General features: G+C 39.8%; 1 protein-coding gene across 1 annotated transcript in view; it reads right to left on the bottom strand.

Moving 5' to 3' along the window:
- Olf413 (DBH like monooxygenase olf413) overlaps positions 1-26186 on the bottom strand; it is a 174998-nt gene extending 148812 nt beyond the window's left edge. The window contains exon 1 of the mRNA XM_070669136.1: positions 24839-26186. The gene's annotated coding sequence lies outside the window, so the exon portion shown is untranslated. The remainder of the gene's footprint in view (positions 1-24838) is intronic.
- Between the last annotated feature and the right edge of the window lie 545 nt (positions 26187-26731).

Here is a 26731-nt window from a genome sequence, read left to right as displayed (position 1 = left end):
AAATGTTCCATAAATCACGTAACGATGGGAAATACCGTTTGCTGTCCGCAATGTAAGCCCCGGTGTCATCCCGGATCGCCGGATATCCACGTGTCGCTATCGGTGCTACGATATCAAAAAAAAAAAAAAAAAAAAAAAAAGAACGTCGCTCGTAGCTGCAATGGATACGCGATACAGCGTTTTCCAGCTGGTGTTGGAATGATTGAGGAGCGTCGCGAAAATTGTAGTTAATAAAATGGTGCCGTGATAAATATATGTATTGTTTCTTTTTTTTTCTTTTTTATTTTTCTCCGACTCCCATCCACCGATACTGCAATTAAAATTCATCACTGTCGCGGAACGAACAAAGAAACACCTGACTGTTTAAAAACAGATGCAGTTTCTCTATATATAGAAGTGAAATAGATTAAGTTTTATGGGGACATAAATCTCGCGGACGCAAAAATTTTTTCCCATTTTTTTTATCGCGACAAGATAAAGTTCGTCATGCACGTGCACGACGCGGAGTTAATGCTTGTCGATGCGTAGGTGACCAAATTTCGGCATTATCTCTTTAACGGTAGTAACAATGACGGTAATATGTCGTGGCCGACGCGGCGAGATGCCGTAACGTAAAGTTTATCTGTTGTCAAATTGATCTGTGTCGTCGCTCATGACAAAAGCCAATAAATCTTAGCAGCGTATCGTAAACTGCAAGACTAAACTTGCATATCGATCGAACATCAGGCGTGTAAAGAAGAATTACAACATGCACGAATAAGCGTGCCTTGACACGAGAATGTATCGTGGTAAAACGGATCCCGACAAGGGAATACACGTCGGAAAATCACGGACGTAGCTCTCGTAAGTACACGTCAGGAGATGCGAAAGAAGATCAAGTGATTCGTCGTTACCACGTCGCTCACGTTAAAAATATTAGATAACGTTTCCAGAGATTAGTCGCGCTACGTTTTTCAAAAACATTCACTACCGCCTGCAAGCATAAATTCTATAATTATAATAAATTTCTAGCTCACGAGTTTTTAATTTTATCGCTTCTATCATTTTGCGTATTAAAAATTTTTTTTTAATACCGTATGCCAAAAAAAAAAAAAAATTTATTATTCCAAATACAATATTAAAATAACAAAATGAATTAAATTTAGCACAAGACAATTTGTAAATTATTTCTATCCGACTATTAAAGTGAACAAAAGAGTTTCAGCGCGATCTCGATTGCAAGTGCACGTGTGGCGTATTGGGGTGAATTTCTCTCGTCAGGTCGGCAGGATTTCGCGAAAATTACCGCGTACATAAATCCTGACCCAGCAACTAGGGAACCGAGGAACCGGCATCCTTGCTGCTCTTAATTATACCCTTTTTTTTTTTCCTAGTGGCTGCACCATTACATCCGGCCATTAAGTCCGTCAAGTTAAGTAGCGGCGTGATACTCTGACCCGTCCTTGCTGTAATATACGCATAATATATGTATATACAGATACATACGCGCGCACTTTTCCATTACCTCTCTGCCGTTTCTTCTCGCTTTCTTTCCGTTCTAAAATCTCACCCCTCGAAAAATATATCCAGATTCAAGATTTTTTTTTCGTCATCGAGAACTTTTTTCGGCTGCTTATTTCAAACTAATTGCACGCCGTTAAAATAATCACGATTTATTCGTTCGCGCGATAAAATTGCAATTACACGACTCTGTGATTCTGACAATGAGTAATAAATTATAAAACCCATTCAGCGCGACATGGAACCATCCGGCAATTGGCGGATGAATTTCACATGTCGCGCTTCGTATCATCCGCTCGTTCCCGTGTTACAACGATGTCATTCTGCTCTTGACGTCTCCGGCCGGCCACCGCACCCTTGACATTTTCATTTCTTACTCCGAGTCGCTAATGTTATTACACTTCCATTTGTTGGTCGTTCTAAAGGTACTTGCATCGTAACCGAGTAACTTGATATTTCTCCCTTTCCCTCATTCTACTTATCATTTTCATATCTACGTTTCACCAAGTCCGCGGCAGTTTCTGTTGAACTTTCTCTCTCCTATCCTCATATACATACACACACACGCATACCGCTGCGTTACAACCCGGGCGACAAAAAGCATCGCTTAATTGCACCGGAGCAACGGGTAATTCCCATGTTATTCGTCAGCGCTACATTTCGTCTGTCTCATTAAACAAAGAGGCTCAATTTAAATTACCGAAAATATTAATTGTTTATCACTGCTCTTTAAATTACAAATAATTATCCTGTTCCTGCTATCTTGATGCATTACTATAATTGCAAGTCAAATTTTTTTTCTTTATATTTATGTTTTCTCTTTAAAAAATTTTGTCCCCGGTGAAAAAGCGACCAGAGAACTTTAAATTTGTATACGCTTTGCAATAATAATATTGAAAAAAAAATCTCATGCGAGTTAATCATCATAGATCATAGTCCACGAATAGTGTCGTTAAAATATCCAGCCAGACGCGCGAGGCGCATGATTTAAATTTAAATAACTGTGACGAGGTCGCGATAAAGTATAATTAAGTTCGTGTCGTCGCGACGGATGGGTCACCGAAGTGATGGAGAAACGGAGGAAGAAAGACGAGCTTTCTTGAAGAAATAATACGAGGTGAGATAAAAGCTAGAGAGAAATGGCAAACAAAAAAGTTATATTCACTCGTTCATGGGATATCTTCAACTAAACCACGTTTCCTTTTAATGATAATGGTGGTCGATAAAAGAAATGTAAATTTAATACACTTCCTACATTTAAATATACTTAACGCGTCGGCAAAAATATAAGTTTAACAGAGATCGCAAATAAATTAATAAAAAATTTAGTGAACTTTTAAACGTTTTCTTTTTTTTAAAGAATAATAAAAAATATATGTAATTTTAAAAAAATAAATAATGATAAAATATTTGGTAAAAAAGTACGAAGATGTTTGAATAAATGTTTTAATATCCGACAGCATTCTTTTAGAAAGAGATAAAGAAAGAGAGAAAGGGGAGAAAGATGCCGGGTTCGAAGGAAGTGAAGAAGAAACAAAAAAGAAAAAAAGGAAAAAAAAGAGAAAGAAAGGGAGAGAAAAAAAAAGATTATGACCCGTCGCAAAATATTCACCACTCGGTAATTTTCTAAGGCGCGTCCTCGTGGAATAATTATTACTTTAAGGCGGGATCACAAGGATGATCGGTGGGCAGATCGGCTTCGCGGCTATGCGATTATGAGCGAACAATACGATGTCGCGGCGACCGACGTCGTTGCGAATTTGCATAAACCTTTTCCGTCGTATGCACTCGATCGACAACGGCCATTATGAGACGAGGTCGATCGGCCTCACCATAAAGATTGCACGCACCGAGCAAGCCGTTCAAGCGTATTAATGGGGTGACACAACCATCAATTTACCGTGCTCCTAACTCGTTCTTCTAACTCTTTGGCTGCATATTGTCAAGTTGACGGATGTTAATATCGGCGCTCACTCTTTGTCCGACTTACGATATTATACGGTGTGCTATCTTCGCAATTTACTTGAGCTTTTATTTGACAATTAACTCTCCAAAAGGTAATAATATCGTAATTATTGCACGACTATAAAAGACGCGTTACAAACAATGCTATAAAATGTAATTGTTTAGAATTATTTATTATAATTCTTTTAAATTGAAAGTCGTGTTATTTCGCGACATCAGGGCCAACCAAAATTGCTAAGATCCATTTACTCGGCAGACAATAGATACTGCGAGCAATTACGTGTAAGCTGTAATTATGGAGAGAAATAAGGACACATGTAGAATTAACAAAGAGGCTGTTGCGAAACTAGGGCGATACAATTAATTGCTACGAAATCAAAAGCACTGGAAATCTCTGATAATTTAAAGGAACATAATGCAATTCAACGCAAGGAGCAATCAGTTTTAACAGTCACTTGATTGGAATTTTTTGCAGTCAATCAATTACACTAATTTAATTAGCAATAATTTTCTATATCATAATTCGATTATCGTTGAATCTTCCGTTTAATAGTCTACAAGAATTAAAACGAGTCTTAAATACAAAATAACGAGATCAACGATACTTTTCTTAGAATTTATTAGAGTTAAAAAGCTTTTCTTTCTTTTTTCTTTCCGTTTTCAGAAAAAAAAAATTTAATTTTAACTAATATATCACTCATTACAATTATTTAATTATGTAATTAAATATTTGTTATGACGACTAGGAAATAAATATATCAAATAGAAAATTTCTGTATAAAATAATGTTTCTTACTGACTTAAAAATTTGTTTTGCTTCTCTTAGTTTGAATAGCACTGCTATTTCACTTAACGCCATTGTCATGACAAATCGTGCGATAATTGCCGGGCCGTAACGTCTAAAATATGCGGATAGATACCTGAGGATACACGCGTCGTGTAGGGAGGAAAAGCTACGTGAGGAATATAATAGTATTCAGGAAGAGAACGTTTATGTCGATCCGGGGCACGTAAGCGTTACGTACAGGGTGATTAAAATTAATATCGAGTCCGGTGGGCGTACAAGTACGAGGCTATTAGAGTTGCAAATCTTACAATTACACCGGTATCACGCCCGGAGGTAGGGTGCGGGGAAGGGGAAGAGAATGGGAAACCCCTTTCGCGCGGTGAATGTGTTGCCGGCGGTATTTCGAAAGCGCACAAAATCCCCGATGTACTTTCACACGCACCGATGGCGAACGGCAAGCGACGACAGCGGCGACGTCGTTATTTGTCCATGCGACCACTCAATTTACGTAAGTGCTTCGGGCAATATTCCGATAGGTACTCCGCGTAATCGGCGATATACAGCGACAAAGGCAAATATGAACAAGTCGGTCGGACAACGAAACATGTATCGACCGACGAATGGAGCGATAAGAACGTACAGATCATTTTCGAACTTGTTTTGCGATCGATCGTCTGCTTTAGCTCGTATTTTTACCTCGGTAAAGCTTACAGCTACGGATATGGGTAACCTTTTAACGTGCATATTACGGTTGCGGTTTCTTAAAATGTTTAAATCTAAAAATAATTCTTATTTGCATGCAATTCTTGTTTTTTTTTTTCTTTTCAACGACAAATTGATAAATCATTGTAAAGTTAGTAATGTTTTGCGATTAAATAAAAAAAAAAAAAAAGAAATGAACTAGATCAGCCGCTACAGAGCGCATTTCAACCCAAGTTGAAATATGTACGAGATATTCAAATAGTATGCATCGAACTTGTAAAACTATTTTCGTATAAAAATTTAAGCGTAACTACGGGGATATTCCGTACTGAAAGTTAGGTGGCTCCGGTGAAGCAAGTTTTGAAGCAGTAAAAATAAAAGAAATCATCGGTCTCGATATCTCGAGGTATATATATATGTTGAAAATTCTTATTCGATAAAAGCATTGGAGTCGTCTAATGACGTTCCTTAAACTTGGCAAGGGGGAAATTGTTGGGGCGTCCACCCTTAAGTACACGAAGAGGGAGAGGCGCGGCTGTAGTTGAGTTAACCGACGATCACGATTACGGGGAAGAATGAATTTGCTCGCGATCGAAAGCGCCTGCGGCGGGTAATAAACAGCCCGGCACGTAGCCGACAGGCACCCTCACGTCAACGGAAGTCGACGGGTGCGGAAAGCGCGCGCGAGACCGGATTCTCTCCCCTCGGCGCGAGCTCGAATTTCCGCGTTCCGCCGCAAGGAACGATAACCGGACAGCCGCACACGGATTTCCGATGCCGAGCTTTCGGAAATACGCTCATCACCCTCCGCGTGTCGGGAGATAGCGCGAAAGGGCGAATTAGAATGACGTTCGATAGAGCCGCAAGATACAAGACGTGCATCAGCGGCGCAGCGCGGTTTGAAAATTTTCTAATAATAAATGCATTCCAAATACAATTTATTTTGGAAGGTGAAAACGAGAGTTGGCGTGCAGTGCACATGACAGATATGGTAAGCACCGCTTCTCGTAATTGAATGCTCGACCGTCAGTGTGAACGATAACGTTAATTAAAAGCCGGCCTTTTTTTTCTCAAGGGAATACCTATATCGATTTGCGCCGTGGAGAAGTCGAGTTAGTGATAACAGAAGCCATGCACGCGTCGCTACCACCCGTTGTTCGAGCCTATCGTTTCCGAGATCGTTCGCCGAGATGATACACAGTTGAAATCTACTCGGTCGCCTGTAGCAGTTCGAGATACGAGCCCGTCCGACTGTCCGGTGATCCTTCTTCGTTGCGCGCGTCGATGGCGTCCGGAAATTCGGGACAGCGTGGTGCAAAGCCGGGTCCGCCGAGTGACACACGCGGCGCAGGTATCTTTCACAGTACGACCGATTATGTTTCGCTCGCGCCGGACAGTGATCGATGACGTACCGGTATCTCTGTCATCGGCGTCGATAAGATGCAAATAAACAAGGCCTGTCGCAGCCGGCGTTATTAATTAAGCCCGCACGCAACGTGGTTTCATGCGCCCTTTGTTACGATTCAGGCCGAAGGGTAGCGCGTGAGACTACAAAGCGTATACGAATGTCCTTAGGGCATCTTGATTTTATCTACGCTCTGCTCGCGATAAAAAAAAAAAAAAAACTTGACGCGGGCTTATTTGTATCAAGCCACCGACGCACTACCAGAAATAAAAAATCTAAATAGTAAATATACATTGCAGTTTTGTCGAAATGGAAATATTAATATCAATCTTTAATTGCGTAACGAAAATATACGTGATATTTACGATATATATATTCTTTTTTAAAAGCAATATTAATATTATTATTATTTATTTTTCTTTAAGAAAAGAAAAAAGTCTGAAAATACTATCAAAATTATTTCAGTGGAAAAATATTCTTGAAAGTCTTTCGAGACTTGCATCGCGCGCGGTCTCGATTTTCAAGTCGAGGAGAGAGATTCCAAGACGTATTGCAGAAGCCATCCAAGGGAATCGGGGACACGCGTGCAAGGGCTCGAAAACGAGGCGGGACGAGGCGACGCGTATGTAGACACACTCGTCCAGCAAACCTTGTATCGCGCGCACTCTTCTTATTACCCATCTCGCGTTCTACGTCGTGTCGTGCAAGCTGGCATCCGCCCACGCGCCCACGAACGACGATCGCGACAGCAATAGCACGTGGGAGCTTGGAGCTCTCGGTGTTCACCCCGACCAACGTCGTTCCTCCACCGTATTTATGGTATCTCGGCACGGCGAGAACGGAGGCACTCTTCCTCCCGGCGGTTTACGTTTCGCACGAATAGTCGTCGTCGTCGTCTCCGTTTTCCTTCTCCTCGTACCGAAAGTACAGGAGACGTCTATATACTTATACCGCTAATAGGCTGAACAAAAGCAAAGCCTAGCAATTTAGCGCGACAGTCGTTTGCGAAGTAGGGCAGTACGGTTACGTCAAGTTGGTGGAATAACCCGCGATGATAAGGAACGATCTTTAACTAACTGAAAATAAGGATCCTCGACTGAAGTATCAGTGTTCTCCTAAGTGGAGGGAAAGTATTACAGATTGTTAGCGATGCACCGAGCTTTGCCGTTCTACCTAACTCACAATCAGCACCGTTCTTATACAGAGATCATGCAAACAGGAGCAGTTCTCAAGTATTAGATTCACCATTTCGAATTCTTTCGCAATTCTGACGTCAGCAACTTCAGAAACTTGGTAGATATGCCAAGTTCGTAAAAGTCGAAACTTTATTTCTGCACGCGTGTTGAAAGATAAATGATAAAAAGTTCAACAATGAATTTTAAAGTTAATCTCGGGTCAAAAAAAAAAAAAAAAAAAAAAAAGGAAAATTCGACGGGAAATTTTTCAGGTCTCTCAGGTATCTCAAACTTGGGGATACTTAATACTGTTTCTACCTCGTTTCATATAATCCCCGTCGCACCGGCCCCCTTTTTTCCATTTCTTATGCGAAGATCACGGTAAACGGCTGCCACAGGCGATCGCCATTCTCACGAAAGTGACTTTTTGATAGGGCTATCTGCGGATGTTGGCGGCGCGGTTTAAGTGCATAGATATCTCCGGGTAGTACCTGATGCGCGCGTAAAACGGGCCGTTAATTCCGAATGCTCCGTTATTCCGCGAGCGATCCAGGCGCACTAAAATCGCGTGGCAGAACGTGAGTATGCCAGATTCCGGGCCGCCGCTGTCGCAGCACGAGAGAGAAAGAGACCCGGTCGATTATTTAGCCGGCGACATCCTCGTGGAATTAGCGGCGCGGGAGAGGAGGCGCGATTTTACTGCCCACCGCGCGATCGTTACCCCGCGCGATGTCTTACGTTGTTATAAACGAGGGCTCGACAGGCAATAGCGTTCGACGTGCCCGGGCACTTTGCAAGCTTGTAAACGTATCCCATCGCATCCGGCGGTCACTATTTCTTCGCGGCGAAAGAGAGGAAAAGGAACGAAAGGAAGAGCAAGATTTATTCAGTTCTCTGGGATCAAGTTGCTTCCAGTACTAAAACTCTCTCAGTTAGGGATGACATCGATGGCCTAGAAATTTATCACGTACACTCGAGACGTTATTTCGAAAATATTTCCCTGTGCGTTACTTGCGGTTGTGAAAATATAGCACGATCACCGTACGTATTGCCAATTAAATATTAATTATTAACAGATCACTCGAATAAATTTTTGTACGACTGTAATGTATTAGATAACAAAAGAAGAAGTATTTCAAATTTTCTGGATTTAATTTCGACAGTAATATTTTTAATTTGTTTGGTAATTATATAAAAATTGTGAAATTTAATATTCGTTATATTATTATATTATAATACATAATTTCATTCTCTACATTACATTTTCTGTATGTATTTTAATAATTAAATCTCAAATAAAAAAGTATAAGTAAAACTTCAATTAAAAAAAAAAAAAGAAAAAAAAATTTTTAATTATAGTGCATAATTAAAAAAGAATCACAAATTTACTGTTAAAATATCTAAATTGGTTGAAAATTCTCCATTGACAACTTCCGATTTATCAGCCATGTCATCGGCCGCATCTGTGTCGTCAGTTTCGAAAGATCAATTGCCAGCGTTTCCAACTTAACTAAGATGCCACGCAGACTGTGACGTTTTACTACAACCGCATCGATCTACAGGTTAAATGGCCGGCATCTCCTGGCACACGCCGTTAGTTCCCCGTGCACGTTCGCGTATTTATGGCATCCGAACCCGATGCGAACGCGGCCACTCTTGGTCGCCGCGTACGACGAGAGAAAATCGCGTTACCCTGTTACCGCCGAAACGAATCGCCCACCACAGTCAGACAAGAGTACGAAATTCGCGCACTCGTATTCCGCAGACGATGAGCTCTTCGCGCCAGCCACGAAGTTGAAGAGGCTCGCAGATGCAGGGAATTCTAAGAGGGTGACGCGAATGAAGCGGAAACGGAAATATCGCTCTTCTCCTATTCAGGACCTTCTCCGAAAATTCTTGGCGCGAAAGGGCGAGAGGGAGAGAGAAATGTATTTCGAGATGAATCGAATACCGCCTTTCACATATTTGGTATAACATCGAAGAATTGATATTTCGTATAACGATATTGGAAATGATAAAATAAATGTAAAAAAAAAATAAAAAAGAAAAAAGAAAAAAAAAAAGAAACTGTGTTCATTATTCTTAAACAAAACGCGCCATGAAAAGTTGATCGCGAGTATTAATCCGCAAGAACCTGATACATTTCGCTCTTTTAAACATCGTATCGCTCTCTTCAATCGCAGGCAGTGTTCCAGCATCCTTGATGAGTATCATAGCCTCGAGATATGAAACGTAATCGAAGAAAGCGCAACGATGCGCGCGAATCAGTATATCCCCACGCCTACGTGTTTAACCGCATTATCGCGTGAAGCGTTTCACAACGAGCGTGCTTGAAAGTAGAAAAGAAAGGTAAACAGTAAGGAAGAAAGAGATAAAGAGAAGCATAAGCTGATAGATTGAACGGACGAGAAACGAAGACGAAGGCGAAATAGCAAAGGTGGCTTGCGCGCACACGAGTGGAAAGCGAAAGGGAGCGATGAAAGCGATCTATATACAAGCCTTCCTTCCGACCGAGTCAATGGCATAGTTGCGGACATCACGTGGAGATTAGGTTCGCATCGAGAGTACCTTCGCTAAGCGAAGCGCTGAAATACCGTTCTAATCTTGCTTAAACGCGATCATCACGTATTAATCGTTTAATAAAATTTTGTTTTTTTTAATTTACTAATACTATCGATTACTGATAAATTATTAAAAAATCCTACTTACAATTTAAGGAATACAATTTTTTTACTGTTATTTTAAATTTACGTATAATTTTTTTAAAGCCAGATATTAACGTATGATAAAAATATCACGTTTGTGCACATGTCTTTAATATACTTATATTATATGTATACTTTCGGTAAGTCTCAACTATAATAAAGATGTTTCGCACAATAAAGAATGAATTATAAATCCGAACAATGTAAACTTGAGAAAAATGAAAAGTTAAAAGAAAGTTTTTCGCGTTAAATGAGGCACTGATGATCAATATATGCAGGATAATTGCTCTAAAACGCTTCTGAAATTCGATCTAAATTATGTTTTCGCTTTACGCCTGGAATAAAAGCTCGGAAAATGTCTGCAAAACTTTTAAACCCTTTAATGTCGATTACGCGCCTTAAAAGCTCACCCGGTTGGGCGAGATTTTGTAAGTTAAGGCTAATTATACTTCAGTCTCCAGGCTACTCTAAAAATGCCAGCATTAGTTATTCCAGAAAAGTTGAAATCGCAAATGCGTGCTCCGAGGACTTCTTTATAAAATTATACGCAAACCGCATTCATAATCCACTCGCTCCCGCATTTTTTTTTTTTTTCGTTCTATTCTTATTCCTGACGTTTTTGTTTATATATTTTTCAACGAGTAATTAAATTTTGTTAAAATCAAAATCAGAAAATCAATTACCTCACAATTAATTTAACTGCATGAAAAAAAAAAATGTGATGTAAAATTATTGTTCGCACCCGTAATCTTTTAATTGCTAAGTCGTTATATTCGCAGCATAAAGGCTCATACTACTAGTTCAGTTATTTACTCTTCTAGATGTAAACCGTGCGGAAATTTGGTCTACATGGTAGAGGTATTAACAGGAATTAACAGGTATTACTTAAACAGCGTATTACTTAATTACTGTACATATTTTTGGCCGACAACAAATCCTTTCGGTATCTAGCAGTGCGAAAATAGAATAAAGAAGGAAAGTAAAAATTTTCTTGAGTTATTTCGTTATTCATACTCGCTAGTTTCTTTGCGAAAAACAGCTTTCGATAAATTCTATTTATGCGACATTTTAGTACGTGACAAAACGACGCGTGAATCGCTTCTTGCCAAAAATTAACGATGTTCGCAACTTAATTTATTTTAGCACCCGATAGAACTGTAAATTAAAACGCTAGGGCGAAAGACAAGAGTGGTGTCAATCCTCACATCTAATTACTTCCGAGGATTATGAAACCCAAAGCGAACTTTATCGACTTGCAAAAGGTATGACTCCACTTCGAAACGGTACTTGCACTGGAGAGTGCTTTTCGCGTTAATTGCCACCTTCTGCTTATGACATGATAAATTTTGAAGTAGAAAGACAGAAATGATAAGTCAGTAATTTTAATATATCCGTCCTAAATTTATTTAAAATATTGAATCTTCCTGAAAGCAAGAGTTATTTAAGTGTGCTTCGAAAACAATAGATATTATTACGCGCGTAACAATTATTATTACGATTATTACAATTATTACAAATATCTCTTGAGAGTGAATAGATCAACTTTCGATAAAATTAAGACGCGAGAGAAATAAATACGAGTGACAATCCACATTATTGAGATTTCTATTTCGGAACGAAGAAGAAACCAATACGTCACATTCCGAACGAAATTGCGGTACGGGCCCGACGGGTTTTCAAACGTTCTTCGAATTAACGAACGCGTCGAAGCGTCGGAAATGTTACAACCTCTTGCGGAGGATGTTACATCGCGATCCAGCGGATTCGTTCGAGCTTCTCTTGACTTTTGCGGAAACGCCCGCCGACGTGGAGAGGCTAACAGGCGGAAATTCTACGCGCGGTTGCGCGAATATGCGAGTCGTCGGTTATATACACCAGGGAGAACCCGGGCACGCTATCATTAGACGTCGACCCACGGTAGCATTACGGTGAGATGTAATGCTCACCTTTCAAAAAAAGAAAAAAATATATATATATATCCCTTGCGTCGGACTAAAAGAAGAAACGTCGACAGTAATGCCTTTTTTCATTCTTGGAATTCAAGTACTTTCCACGTGAGAGTAGGTTAAAAGCAATCTAATTGTCCAGCCGACTTAGTTCGTAAGTTAATCCATTGATAACTCTTCAATCGAATGTAATCGAAGTAAATTGAAATCAACTTTAATAGATATTAAAGTGCAGCTTCGAGTTTTTATCACTCACAATAATATTGTAAAACGAAACAATACTTTAATACTGAAAAAATAAAAAAGAAAAAATTACCCAGTAGAATATAAGTGTTCCTAAAGCGATTTGTCTATATGTTCAAAGATAATAATATATTAATATACATATAATTATGCAATTTATATGTGTGTCGCAAATAGAGAGTTGAAATGCGACTTGAAAGTTGAAACATAAGCATTGCAAAGTTAGAAGGTGGCAGTTTCGAGAGTTCACAGCTTAGACCAGCGAGTTAAATGTTAATGAAAACGGAGGACGGAAAGTTTACGATTGAGAGTTGACACCATAAAGTTTACTGCTACGTTACACGTTCGAAATCATCTTGTTTAGATTAATTGGGATAAATAACGAGGCGGGGGCAGGAAATTATATGTTTCCGCATTTGATTATTATCGTAAAAACTAAACTTCGGAAAATAATACCTTCACGCCGACACGTCGAGCTCATTAAAAAGAGATAGATTTTCGTTTTGAACGTCGACAAGCCGGAAAAAAAGGTCGAATCGGGGCAATTAGTTGCGTCTGAGATTGCACTCTCATTTAAACACGATTACCGTTGTCGGGACGTTTAAAGCGCTCACCCTCCGTCCATTTGCACCGCATACTTCGAATGCCGCCCATAACCGGGCCGACGCGACACAAGGACTTCGACAAATTTATTTACCTGACTGCATCCCCGAGTCTTCCCTCTCGGCTTGTTCTCCGTTCACTCTCAATTTGTACGATGCTACTCGCGCTAAAGTGATATAATTAAAAAGCTGTGGCACCGAAATAAAATAAAAGATACATTTCGAGATGCAGCACTGACTCTGCTATTTGTACGCGCGCAACTCCGACGAACGTTGAACTAGAGCGATAAAAATTCACGAGTTTATTAAATCATTATTTAACACCACGATCTATTATTATACGATATCTGTAATTTAATGAACACAAAGCTATTACTGATTATCTCGTGCTAAAAGTGCACACACTATTAGCTACGTCTTCGTAGAAAATAATAAGACAAAAGGTGAACGGGGGAACAGCATCGTCAGTGAAGCGAAGAATAATGAAAAAGCGACTGCACTTCTTCAAAAAGTACAAGCGCTGCTAAGAATCAGCTTATTCTTGAACGTGACACTAAAATGGCGATAGCTTCGCCTCGAAGTTTCCTCATTAAGCTCCGCGAGAGAAGCAAAGAAAGTTTTCAACGAAGGATAAGAGAATCTGAACGCGATCGATGGGCATCTTATACCAGTGATGATCCGTAGTGGTTGAAGCTAATTTTCACTTCATACGGTACATCGAGACTTTGCACCAAAAAATTTCTAATAAAATCAAGTACGCTGCGAATCGCTACGAATCGTTGCAAAGATTTGATAATTAATTCGTTTTCAATTATTTAATACGACTGAGCGGCGTGAGAAACTGCACGTACTTAATTGTTTAGACGAATTTCTCATTTTAATAACTCGCAACATTGGAAATTTAGTGTCATTCTCACGGCACGTAAATATTTAATAATGCAAGGCGAAAATGGGGGCCTTTATAACTCCCGCATTCGGACAAAAGCAAAGGCTCGAATGTACTTGAGGACCCATCATCGAGAGCGCTTAAAGTCATAGTATAAGCGAAGCAACGATTCGTGTGCCGCTGACGTTTCGTTGAGAGAGTTCTTTGATGGTCACAACACAAGCCGTGGATTAATTCGAGCTCATGAGAATGCCGTTTGCTCGCGACCACGCGAATGCACCGGCGGGCACAAGAGAATTGCATAATAGTTCTCCCTTTCTCTTTCTCTCTTGCCACCAAGCGCGGCGCACACAGATTACTCCTTACTCTCGTTAAAAGCTGTTTGATACTAATTTCTGCTTTTTGCGAGATCATTTAAAATCGCGCTGTAAGAACAATTTGGATGTGCACAAGGCAGAACATCGCGTACAAGCGCACTAAATTCTGGAATTAGCTTATCTGCAAACTGATTATCACGAGAGAGGAGAAATCCGTTCAATATACCGATCACATTCGAGGAGTGTGTATATAATGGAATTACAAACGTATATGCATACGTGTAATTAGAGATCGCGGGCGAAAAGCGAAGAGTCGATCAACAATTTGGACCACTTTCGTGAAATTAATAATTAATATATAAAAGCAACGCTCTTCAAGTGTATTTAGTAAAATAAAAATTAAAAAAAAAAAGTTTCCGTGACAGAAAGAATTCCATAATTAACATTAATCACGAGATAAGAATTCTCATTTCAATTTTTAAAATAAAACGTTATAATCCTCCCAATCTAAATTATTTCGCGGGGCCAAAATAATTCTTATTTTTTTGCAGTGTATAATCCTTGTATCTGTTACTATAAGGATGATTTTAGGGTTCTGCGACCCCTCTGTAAAATGATAATTCAGATAGTTTTCTATACGCGGATTATTGCTTGCCCGTAGACGAGAGACATTCGCAACAGATGCAGCTGCGCGTATCTCTGTTAATGCCTGGATACGGTCGAAGGGACAAATGATAAACAATTTCATGTTTTACCCCTTTGTAATAGGATATATTTCTGTTATCTTCGCACGATACAAGCGTGCAGTACCGGATGAGAGGGGCGCGATGGATAGGGGAGGGACCAGTGGTACTCTGTGCGACACCGCCTGATGTCAGATGCCCAAAAATACTCGCCAGAAGCACTATAATATAATTATCTCTATGATATATGGAGCCTCTCGTCTATTTCTTAACGGCCAACATTTGTCATCCAACGCAGATGACGCGGGCTATCTGTTGCCTTTCGATTTCCCTGCTGCTTTTACGTTCGTAAATCGTGAGAGGAAACGTAATAAAAAAATTTATTTTGAAAACGAAAACGATATTAATCTCTAAGTTTCTCGAATTTTATTGTCCCTTATATTCTATAATATCGTTTCTCTACTGCTATTCTTAGTAGAAAAAAAAAAGAAGAAGAAAAATACAGACTGCTGTGAAGTTTTTTTTAGAACACGTTAAAGAACATCAAAAATAGAATATTAATAAAAATAAAATAGAATTACTTTTTCGCACGTGATGAACCGTAGCGGGGCATTAATTTTTCGCGTAACGTCATCTAAAATCAGTTTATCGAAAATGCGAACCGAAACAACGTGATCAGCGATGCGCCAAAGTTTTCCGGGGGGAGGAGGAAAAAAAAAACAAACTTCGTTATCCGCGAGGGCCGACGCAGTGATAGCGTCGTTTATTTGATTTCCCGCTTACCGGGGCGAACGGGAAAAAAATCTACATCAATATCGACATCGATCGCCGCGGCGCAACGATATACCGATACTCGATTAATCATTTCGGTTCATACTTCGGGATTTTAACGCGCGACAAAAGCTTGAATGGCCGGATTCCGAACGTGACGGAACGGAACGGACAATACGTATGAAATATAACGACGCCGATGAAAATTTCTCGCGACAAAAGCGGACGCGCGCTTTTCCGCGACCTCGGGCGGCATCGAATTCGCGAATTAGCAAGTCAAAACAGCGAAAGGAATTATAGTTCGATTAATTATATCACTCCTATCTCCCTGTCACTTGGTGCATTTTGCTTTGAAATTCTAGATTTATATTTCGCGTAACGAGTAAAGAACGGCGTCTCGCTTTTGCAGCTTTTCTTAGAATGAAATCGTAATTAGAGAACACGAATACAATCACCAGAACTAATCGTAAGAAGCAGATTAATAAGCATCTCATTGTCCATCTTGCTGCGTTGTAAATTGAAAATTGCGGAATGCAATTTTAAAATTTATGCAAAATAATTCTATTATTTTAAAATATCGTCGATTGTCTAATGTAAGCGAAAGACCGTCTATTATCTATGTCTTAATAAAATTTATCGATACTTCATTATCGTACTAGCAAAATCATGAAAATCAAGGACGTTACGACGCTAGCTTAACACCCACGTAGCGTCGTTAATACACGTAAAAGATCAAAGAGCGAGTTCTGCTCGCGGGCAGTTAGAAATTAGCAAATCAAAGGGGACCTCTAATACGCTTTCCTTGTGGTAAAATGACGATTTCTACTTTAGTCTAGAAATGTCGAAGAGGATAGGCAGCAGATATTGATCGAACCATCTGCTCAACAAAAAGCTCACGTTGATATACCTACATGTACATTAATTCAAGATAAAGTTATGTCTCTCATAAAAAAAAAAAATTTTGGAGAAAAAAAAATGTTGGATCTTTAATTCAATTTTAAATAGAAGCGAAAAAACTAATACAAGTTAAAATTTTTTTCTTACGATAATAAAAAGTAAAATAATAAAATTATCATATCATTTGCGAAACGATCCTAAATTTGAGTTAAAAGAAATGGTTCTTACAATCGATATCGATTACGTAATGTAATCACATTCATATTGATCGCGCAGAAATTCGAAAATATCAACTAAGAGGCATGGATGGAGCGGGTATGCGAGGCCAATTCGGTATTAGCAAGTCAAAAGGCATAAGTACGCCTGTCGTACTGCCGTCCTATCGCGAGTAATGCGCACCTTTGTCGCGATGAAATGATGGTTTTCGGGGAGCAGCTTAATCTCATCGCCCTTCCCAAATTACCGGGTCGTCCCAGCGGCTGGTAGTGACTACGCTCTCTCCGTAATTTGTAAGCGCGCCTTAGCCCACTGGGTCCCACCAGCCTTCACGTTCTCTCACCCGTCCTCTCTACATTTCGCCATCTTTCATTGGACTTTCCACAGCAAAATTATACGCCGAGTGACAAAACGTGAGGGCAGACTTCGTTTCATTTGCCCCTTACATTAGCATTCCTCGCGGCTATCATTACCTTCAACGATCATTCCGGTCTGGACGAGTCCTCTGATCAGTCGATTAACTCGACGCCTTAATAGCACCACATGGGCGAGGCGCGAGACACGAGTCGATCATGGAGAATGATCGTCGAAAGACCGGCTACTGGTAGAATGATGTAATTGAACGAAATCATTATTAAAATACTTCTACAAATCTGTCGTTTGGTGCTTTCAGAAAAATGACAAACGCGAAGCATTTAAAATATAACTTTCATTAAAAAAACAACAAAGTAAAAAATTAATTGAATACGTAATAAAATATTCATATTTCTAATTACAGCATTATTTATGTAATTTTTGTAAATACTTCCCGACGTAATTACACGAGTATATATAGTCGGGAAATTAATAACAATTTTGATATAGTGGTAACTTGAACATGTTCTCCACTCAGATTCCTTCAGCACTACTGTTTCGAGAAATTCAAAGCAAGATTATTAATTAGACAGATTCTAGGAAGTGATAGTGCAAATTCAAGAGACAGGGATAAGCAACTTTGCCAAATCGAATTATCAACAAGTCCTTAACAATCCAAACTCAATCGAAATTCACAAGCTTCGCTATAGTCTTAGCGAAACGCTAGAGAACACAAAGGAATAGAATTGCCATATTATTGAATAATAATTAACTGGAGGAGTAAGCGGATAAGGCAAACATGTCAAATTTAATTGCGTTGAATATTCTAAAACTGCTAACCTTAAAATTCAACTGACAATGGTAGCATTATACTCTTGTAATGAATACATTTGCCCACTTTTACCAGCTTCATTAAATGCAATTGCGCAGAGACCGTTAATATGCACGTCGTAATGGAAAGTAATAATTTATATCTCCGGGTATAAATCAATCTTTGTAAAAGATATGACAATCATCCTCGCCCACTTATCTCTTCGATTAGCTTGACATTTCGCGCAGGATGCCAGTGGAAACGCATGCGTAGCAACGAACAATGACTTTCCGCAGCGAGTTATTCGACCTTTGATGTCGAATTCATCCCGTCCCATAATTATTATGCTGTACCCGACGCTGACAGATAATTTAAATAAAGAGTCGCGCGCGAGGAATTAACGAGGACCCGTACAGTAATATCGGAATGACGATCGTTAATTGTTACAGCGCGAATGAATGTTTGGCAGTACTACGGCGCGTAGTTGTTCATTTCGGATTAGGATAATTGGGCTTGCAGAGGGTGTCAAACACCGAGGGTCGCCGCGCTCGCCCGGATTTCACTAATTGGCATTATCAAGCTTTAGCGACTAATGATATTAATTGACGCTCGCTATCGTGTCACAAGTCAACCTTTTCCAAGGCACCGAGACTACGGCAAGAGAAAAATCTCAATACTGTTTATAAATTATTTCTACATAACAGATATTAAAAAAATGTTGTAATTTTCTTTTTCTTATTTTTTTTTTTTTTAATAATGTCTTGAAGTTAATAGAATGGTTACCAATATTTGTTTCAATACTTCTGTCAGTTTTCATAATGTAAAAAAATACTGCATAAGATACTTTTATTTTTAATATAAATAAATCGTCGCCGTGATTGCAAAGCGAAGCGCGTGATGTATATTCTTGGGAAGCGTCACCCAATTTCTCAGGTGTTGAAATTTTCTAAGAAAGTTAGATTTTTCCCGGATAAAGTCTCGTCGAAAAATCAGATGAACCGGAGAACAATGCACGTGGCGATATCTCGTGTTCTCAGGCTTCGACGTTCGGCAAGGTGTTGCATAAGGCGACAGGATGTTAAGAAAAAGCCGGCACATGCATAAGCGCGAGCGGAAATACGTGACAAATGCGTGATTTGTCGGTGAAGTGAAAGGGTGTCAGGGGCTTATGTGGGTGTCGGCCGAGCGGAACAAAAGAGAATAGAACGGGCAATACGTTTTAATAGTAAATATATCAGATCTTATAAAGCTAGATTTATATATGTATAATCATATATACGACACGATATAAATTATAAAAGATATTATAAACGTTACGGGAGTGGACTAACGTAAGGTAGACTAGAAAGACGGAAAGCAAGTTACCGTGTAGCGCGAGAAATATTTATCGCGAAAAGTAATCGGTTTCGAGAAAACCGCTGAATGTGAATTAGGTGTTACAAATGACCGTAAGTTACGTAGAAAATTACGCTGGAAGAGGTTACCGATTCGTTTACGTCAGCCGCGGGTGAGTATAAAATGCATATTCGCCCTTTAACGAATTCTTTTTTTAAGGCCGATATGACGCGCAAGCACACGGTCGCGCGTCACACGCGGAAATGAAACTGCGATATGCTAAAGAGCGTGGTGTATTCTTGGAAGTCGTATCAGGGCGCGTTAACGCCGCTTAATTTATAGAGGCATAAAATAAACCCGTGATCGATATACCCGCGCACGGACGCGAAATTCACAGCTGAGCACATACACGAGCAGAGAGATTCTATCGCGGCTACTCGCGAAACGAGATTTCGCGTGAGCGTGTCCGTCTGTCGGCCGTGGTCTTACACTGTCTCGAGTGCCCGGCCCTTGCCGGTCTCCCGTCTTATCTGCCAGGCTATTTAAGACGTCGCCCCCGATCGCCGTCAAGAGAGACGAAATCACACGTGGATTAACAGATAAGCGACAGATGCGCGCGAGCACGCCAAGGACCGGCGATAAATTTAGGCGTCCGTTCGATCCGCTCTCATTGATTCGCTCGGGATTAGATAAACGCGACAAATGATGCATACTAAGGAGTCTTCTATCCGACCTTCTATCGATCGCGCTGTTATCTCGTCTCTGTTGGAGAAAGACGATTCCGTACGTCCCATGATATCGCGAGTTCGTCGAATATGTTAACCGTTCGAAAGCCGGACAGGAAGGACTATTATCGTACGTTGACATCGGACAGTTAAAACGTATCTCACGGCGGCTCTAAAATAATGTTTTTCCACAAAAGGAATTTTAAAGAAAAATTCAAGTTAAATCATTATTTTGATATTATCGATTAAATCATTAACGTTCTAAAAGAGCTCACTTGTCTAATATAAAACGTATAAAATATTACCGTAAAAACTGAAGTCAAAAATTACAAAATATTCAATGTAAGAATTATCAGAATAATCTGTCGGTTGCGAAAGTGTTTTTTAAAAAAGTTAATCATATGCGTACGTACATACATGCTTTTTTTACAGCCACTAATATTCTTGTACGAAATGAATGCCGTTGCTTGCCGATACCTTTACAATTTCAATGCAAATTGCGTGCTACAGTCTGCGTGACTAATTTAATATGCCATGCTACTTTATTATCGCACGTAACAGAATAGAACGCCTCAAATTTTCATGTTACAAACGCTACGTTCTTTCCGAATCGTCAAATATATGCTCGTAATGCGCCAGAATTGTATAAAATGATAATCTTATTTACGGATAAAACGCATTTAAATAATATTTAACGGTCAACGTTTAATGTTTATTATACCCATAACAGATATTATTCTTCATTGCTTTTGATATAAAAGATATTCAATTATACAATTATACACAATACAAAATAAATGTCGTAATGTATCTTCTGTGTAAACGCAAATATAAATAAAACTAATAAATAATCATTAAAATAATACGTTAAAAGATATAATAAATTATGATAAATAAAATTTAACTACATTCAGGATAAAAATTAATATTGTAGATAAAAAGTCTAATATGCCAATATTTAATTTAAACCACGATAATTTCGATAAAACGACATCAATTTCTTTTTTTTTATTTAAGGGAGATTGGCATGTATCGAGATGCGAATGCTAATATTACTAATCCTTTCAGGAGAAAAAGCAGATTCGAAGAGACGCTTTTTCGTATAGGGATGAAGAATGAGATCCGTTAACAGATTGCTTTTTCCGTCCGACGGAAGGCGAACGAGAGAATAATTTTCATGCGAGAGTGACGGAGGAGAAAGAGAAGAGAGCTGGAAGTGCGGGAAACGCAAACGGTCTCGGAACCGCGAAGGACCTTCCACGAGAAGAGCGAGCTTAAAGGAGATAGCCGGTAAAGATCCTGATGTAGGACAGCCTGGGTGAAACATCACCCGACGGCCGCGGCGTTATCCACGCGCACCATCTCTCGCGCTTGCGACAATCTTTTCGCACTTCACGAGAGAGCCCATTCTTCAACCTATGGAAATGCGACACGTCGCGAATCACCGCGATATCAAAGAGACGAATCGTATCGATTGCTCCGTTTTTTGTATGTACTCTTGGCGCAAGAACGATTCAATCACCTAGCACAAATTCGCTTTCATAGAATTCTACGAAAAGTCGGAAGTCGAACTTAGCGACGGCTACCGAATCTATCTAATTATACGCCATTAAAATGTAATTATGAAAGTTTTAATAATTTCCTTTCTACTTCTTAATAAACGTAAAGAAGAACGTTTGCAATAGATATGAAAAATTGTGCGTTTTATTATTTTTTTTTTTTCTTTTTCCACGCGCACTCTGATTTTCCATCATGTATAATCAGAAAAAGATATTTCGTCTCGACTGCGTCGAGACGAAATATTTCATTTTCACGTCGTATATCATACAGCACAAAGATTACAATATAAGAGTGATTCACCGCGTGCTTTTACCATTCATCATTTTCGCTACCGTCATATTTTTTATCATACTATATTCGTAAAGTCACTTGTAACACGTTTACGAACTACTAAAAATCCTACGTTCACGAGATGTTAGCTCATACCGTAGCGTTAGATGCTACCCATCAACGCAGTTCAGGTAACTTCAGAACTTTATGGCCTATGTACGGATTAGGAAAAAGAAAAAAAAAATCCCAGCTTCACTTTAAAAATTCTCGCCACATTCTTTACGTCTCAATAATATACTTTACGTATAATGTAATAGTTTAGAGAGATTATCCACGAGATAATCCGTTTCAAAAACAATTTTATATGCGCTTCCGGTATTATACGCGATTATAAGAATAATCCGTAAAAAAAAACAAATATTGTAATGCTAGAAAATGTTAGAGCAACGCGAAACAAACTATTAAACCGATTAAATAATTTGTTCGTAACACTTTCTTGCTTTGTCGATAGTTTATTAGCATGAAGAGACAGCATGAAGACGCGTTGTATTAGAAGACAACCGAACGAATATCCTTTCTCCTATAAATTTTAAGCGGTAAAAAAAAAACTCGTTGACTTAGATAAATTAAGATTTACGGACATTCCCAACAAAAAGATTCTAACGGAGAAAGAAAAATTTCCCGCAGTGGGCACGGTGCAAAGGGTTTCGTTCAAACTTGTCTTATTTTCGTTTTGGCCTCAACGACACGACAATGCTCTTAAATTCACCGCCTTGAACTGTGGAGACAACGCCGTTATACTCGGAAACTTTCACAAAAAGAAGAAAAAAAAAAAAAAAAGTGGGACGCGCCGTTAGAATTAGGCCGATCACTGTCAACTTACATGGAAAACTCGCGAAACGAGCCGGGACGTCGCTTTTATTTCAAGATTTGCAATTTCATCGACGGAAAATAGTCCGCGAAATGTCGTCTTGACTGCGATGTTAAAGTAGAGGAATCAATTATTGTTCATTTAATTGACACGAAAAGTATATTGTGCATATATAGCAATTTACAAATTACCACATTATTTTAATTTTGCTAAATCTGAATTAATTATTGCGTTAAGCAGTAACAATTAAATTTTCATTTAAAGAGATCAATTAGGAATCGAGATTTTGTCACGCTCAGCCATGGCCTGTAAATTCACCCGTAAATAAATTTTAAATATTAAACAATCCAATAATTTTGTGGCCAGTAAATTGCGTGTATTAATGAGAAAGATCGGCTTCATATTTATCAAAGGGCCTGTCGTAAACAGGAGCAGCAATAATGACAGCTCGTATACGAGATTAGTGTGTGCCACATGGTACTAAATTTCGGCGGTTCAGCGCGAACTTTAAATTGGGTTTGAAAACTTGGTCCCCATCATTTTTTTTTTCTACGAGCCTAGGTGCACCGGTGACACGCGCGCAGATGTGTTTTGTATGATCGAGAGCCTCTGTATTTTACGATCGCGCGATTTTTATTCCTCGTTTTTTTTCTTTTTTTTCTTTTTTTTTCACGGCGTGGGATCACTTTCGCGTTTCACTGCATTGTGCGAGCTTGGAGCGACAGACTGCGCGTGACAGGCGCCACGGCATAAACATCGATCTGCGAATATTACCGTGAAGCATTATTCGCGAAATGACTCTCGCGGTGCTCGCAGCTATTCGCTAGGTGGACCAGAAACTTCAACCGTTCGCTATCAAACCGCCGAGCGACGGCGGTACTGTTAACTTTCACGTTTCTCACGGCAATCGGGTATCATTTTTCCCTCTATGGGAAATAAAAATAACTCGAATTTAAGCACGCTTTTTATTTGACGAGCGATAGAAACCGATAGCGACAGGCACCTGGATATTTTCGTCAGAAGAGAAATATCGGTGTTTCTAAATTTCAAATGATTTATTACTTAATTTACGACGCTTTCTTAATATAATGTCTTAAATTTTTGTTATTTGTCATAAAAAAAGGAATAAATATTTATAGACATAAACCAAAATATCGTGCAATTATGAAAACGTAATAAAAATATTTCAATATTCTTATATAAAACATCTGCTTTTCTTTAAATAAATTTATGAAGAAAATCTTTCTCTTTTCGAAAACAAAATAAAATATCAAGATATTACGTATTTTTTCACGTAATTGTATTAAATTTTATTATAAAACGCTATCACGCCACACGAATATTATCGTATAATTTAAAATATTTTAATTTACTTTTAACGATGTTAAATCTAATCCGAACAAACAACACATTAAAATGGAAAATTTTCAATGTTGTGTTAAGAGTTACAATGGTGCTTGTTTAAAAGATATATAATTATCCCTTTTCACCGTCCTTTTATTTTTACATCGACTCGTCATAAGATATCAATGTCGATAATTCATTTCAAGTCTCACCTTTGAGTCTTACGTGAAAGTCTATATTTTATCAGCCCTCCGAATATTGACATATTTCATAATAGTAAAGTATTACGAAGTTATTGAGACTAAGACAAACATGTCGAAAAATTGCTAACAACTCAAACGAAACTTCTGCCGTGTCAACGGAGTGTGTCAAATTCTTCGAAAAACGTAAACAATTTCTTTTCATAAAAAAAGTTCCCATCAAAATATTTAATATATTCGACCTCCAATGCATTTTATTAATAATGCATCTGCATGTATCGTCAACTTATTTCTTTTCTTAGAACTCTTGGATATGAAATGTTAGGTATTATAATTCTCTTTCGAGTATCTCTAGCTAGTACAAAAAAAAAAAAAATGCGACGAATTTACGAGCTTAGAAAACGGAACGGAAAATAATCGAAGCATTAGTAATGGTTTTTTAACGTGGTGTGCATATATTGCTATCTAATCTCTGAGTGCCTGGTACAAGCGTATCTTAGACTTTTGTTTGTTTCCATTCCCGATTGTGCTGGTTCGTCGAAATTTATGAGTCATACAGAAAACTTACCACTTAGAAACGTCGACCGCGAGATGTCCGCAAGCCCGTTTCGAGTTTGACGAGCGTCGTCTCGAGAAAAGCCGATTCCCCGTCGTTATACACACCCGCGTCGTTAAGAACTTGCTATCATCCGCCGCCCTGGCGATCACACACTTCCGTCACTGTCACTCACTCACTTTACGAGCTCCCTGATTACGCCCTGCCACGAACTAGAGCCGATAAACTCTTGGTAGCGAGTCGGTGATAGACAGCCACTCGCACCTCTTTCGATCTGTTTATCTGCGCGTCACTTCGTCTCCGCGTACGACGTCCGCCGTCGGTGACGCTATGAAAGTTGTGCTCCGATTTGCGCGATCAGGTAAATATCGCATTATCCACGATCGATCGGTTCCATTGAGCTAAACATTCGCGAAACGACAGTACGAGAGCTCGTCTCCCTCGAACAGTTGAATAGATACGTCCGTTGGCGTCGAGACTGTCCAGTTAAAGAAATAACCTAACCTCCGTCGTTCGTATCAAAGGGTTACTCGCGAGAATTGTTACCGCTGTCTCTCGAATCGGGCGACCTGAGAAAGCTTCGATAAGCCCTCGCGTTTCCTCCGCTCTTTTCCTTTCTCTTTTTGACTTTCTGTTAACGAGAAAACACGCACTACGCACAACACCGCACAAGCCTACCGCGCGTCACGGCACCCGCCTGCGAACTGAACGCTGCCGCGAGTCGCGACCTGAAGCCGGGACTCTACTGGTTCCTCCACTTCCTCCACCTAGGGGTCCCCACCGCTGCTCCCTCCACCAACGTTCTCACTCTCTCTCTCTCTCTCTTTCTCTCTCTTAACCTCTCTCTCGAGAACACCCACGTTCGCTGTCGCGCGCGACCCTACGTGCGCACCATCCCCCGTGAATCCCTATCCTTCGCCCTGCCGCTCTTGCTCTTACTCACTCGACCTGGCTTTCTACGTGCTACCTCTCTTTCTCTTTCTCTCTATCTCTCTCTGCATCTTTCTTCGGGAACTGTTCCTCTTCCTACTCTCTCTACCACCCTGTCGCTCTCGATTTTCGCTCTCTCCTTCTCGCCCGACTCTCCCGTTGTCCTCGTTCCGCTCACATTCCAACGGTGGTCGGTTCCTCTCTCCGCGACTGCCTATTCCTTCCCTCGCGCACTATGCCATGTTCCGACTGCCTAACACCGACCCTTCACGTACGAACGACCGAACGAACGAACGACCACCCCGTTCTCTTCACCGGCGGCGCACACGATCGGCCATTTCTATCTTTCTCGTTCATTCCTCTCTGAGAAACCGCGCACCCGAGGTGCACCCTTTGCCAAGGACTTTCCGGATCTCCTCTAACCCCTCCTCCCCCCTACTCTCGTTCTTCGTCCGCGTCCTGGCCAGCCGTTCCTTTCAGAAATATTTCGACGTCCGCGCATGTACATCCTTGCACCTGACTTCTTGGAGTTCTCCATGCCCGAAAAAGTACGCCGGCCAATCCGGGCACACGTTCGACACTTCCACTCGTGCCATTCTTCTCAGATCAGACCGGGGAGAGACGGGAGAGACGAGAAATCTCTTTATCATACTCGCGGGCAAGCTGACTGCTCAAGGTAAAGAGTGTTCCTCCCGCTTTTTACCCCCCTTTGACCGTTGGATTTGTGCGCAACGATGATAAAATCGAGAAGAAAATTTCCGTCCAATAAATCCTAGGCGCAAATAATTTTCACGTTTCGCATTTATCGGTTTATCGTTGCGAAATGAAAGATACGGGATTTTATTTAACGTCACAAAATTGTAGTTCGTAATAATAAGAGCTCTGGGACACAAATAATAAAGCTTCAAACTTGAAATTTTAACCATATAGAATTTTCAGCGCTACTTACGTTTCAAGATTGCTGCTTAAGGTTTT

Source organism: Cardiocondyla obscurior, linkage group LG18, assembly GCF_019399895.1.
Source record: "Cardiocondyla obscurior isolate alpha-2009 linkage group LG18, Cobs3.1, whole genome shotgun sequence".
NCBI lineage: Eukaryota > Metazoa > Arthropoda > Insecta > Hymenoptera > Formicidae > Cardiocondyla > Cardiocondyla obscurior.
This window is presented reverse-complemented; position numbering and strand designations above follow the sequence as displayed.